This window comes from Delphinus delphis, chromosome 1 (assembly GCF_949987515.2).
Source record: "Delphinus delphis chromosome 1, mDelDel1.2, whole genome shotgun sequence".
NCBI lineage: Eukaryota > Metazoa > Chordata > Mammalia > Artiodactyla > Delphinidae > Delphinus > Delphinus delphis.
This window is the reverse complement of record NC_082683.1, coordinates 174906170-174907759: the sequence shown is the minus strand read 5'-3', so window position 1 is coordinate 174907759 and position 1590 is coordinate 174906170.

The following is a 1590-nucleotide window of genomic DNA, read 5'->3' as shown; positions in this document are numbered from 1 at the left end:
TCTGGAGTTGTTTAGGGAAATGAGACTACAATTTTGCAAAATGACTCTTGGTCTCTGAGATAAAGACTAGTATTACCACAGCACAACTTCTCCTTCTAGTTTGTGCAACCAGAATGATGCTAGACCCAAATGACACTGTCATTTCCCACAGGAACTTTTTAAAAAGGTCTTTAACGTGTGTAGTACGCGTTAAAATGTGTGTGGCAAAGTGCTACACCAATCATATTTTCCCTTGTTCTTAAAATTAAGTATTTTTACTTATTTAAATACATTGAATTAGGTAAATTACATTTAACTGACATAATGCTATGTAATGTTAATCACATTTGCTTTACATATTGTATCAAAATAAGAAGATAGATCATAGAGTTTCACAGTTGAAGGGGATAGTAAGAAGCATTTAATTCAATGATTTTTAAGCACAGGTCCATGGAATGACTTCAGACGTTTGTAAAATTTTTACCAGTCCATGATGAAAATGGGAATAAAAGATCATATGTAATTTTTTCCTTAAACTATTTTTAATAGTATCTATTTTTAATATGAAGCACTTATTCTGAATTTGTCCTTTTGCCTTTTTTAATCTTAAAATGTTTTTAATGAAATATTGTAACTAGAGCCGGCAGTTTGTAGGATTGTTTATTTTATGTTCTTATTAAAAAAGAAACGGCAACTCAAAGTTGGTTCAGCTTCTTTTTTTTCTTTTTTTTTTTTTCTTTTTTTTCATGAAACCCAAATATCTAAGAAATGCTGATCTAGACCATAACTCACATTAAAAAAAAAAAAAAAAAAGGCAGGGATGATAGATATTAAGTGATTTATTCTTACAAATTCCCAGAGGTCAGTAGAAAAGAAGATCCGGAATTATCAGAGCCTTTGATCACCAGTAGCATGTGCTTTAGTCTTTCCAAGTCTTTGATCTCCAGTAGTTAATGCTTTAATTCCTCTAAAATTGTATATATTAAAAAAAAAAAGTTAACAAATCTAAAAGAAAATTTATTTTCAATCTTTCTGAATTATTGATTTTAAGAAAATAGTTATTCTTAAAGATTCACAGGGATCCCTTTTAGGGATACCAGCTAGGAGCTCAAAACATTTGCAGAAATGAAATTAAAGAATATTTAGTATATATTTATACTATATGCCCCTGATTCTATAAGTTTTACTTTGAACATATTTTTAAGTTCACCTTGGCTGAAAATTGACTGTTAAAAATATTGTACAGGAGGGCATTTTATGGCAAGTCTAGCTGGAAACAGATGTTGATAATGCAGATTACACTTCCACCACAAACTCCTTTAGTCTCTAGTATTTATTAGCACTCTCTCTCTCTCTCTCTCTATATATATATATATGAGGTTTAGTTTTGTAAAGGTGAATGAGGGCAAGGGCTGGTGAGCAAGGACATATTCTAGTCCCTAAGACTATATTTGAATTACTATATTCAGAGGAGTATGAGACAGGAATTTACTATTTTTCATAAGATTTGCTGAAATTGCGTGTAAGATGTGCTCTTCACAGGCTGATAGAACTGTGGAGAGAGAGACTGTGAAAGCATGGACACAAGTAAATTACATTAAAGACCTGTCC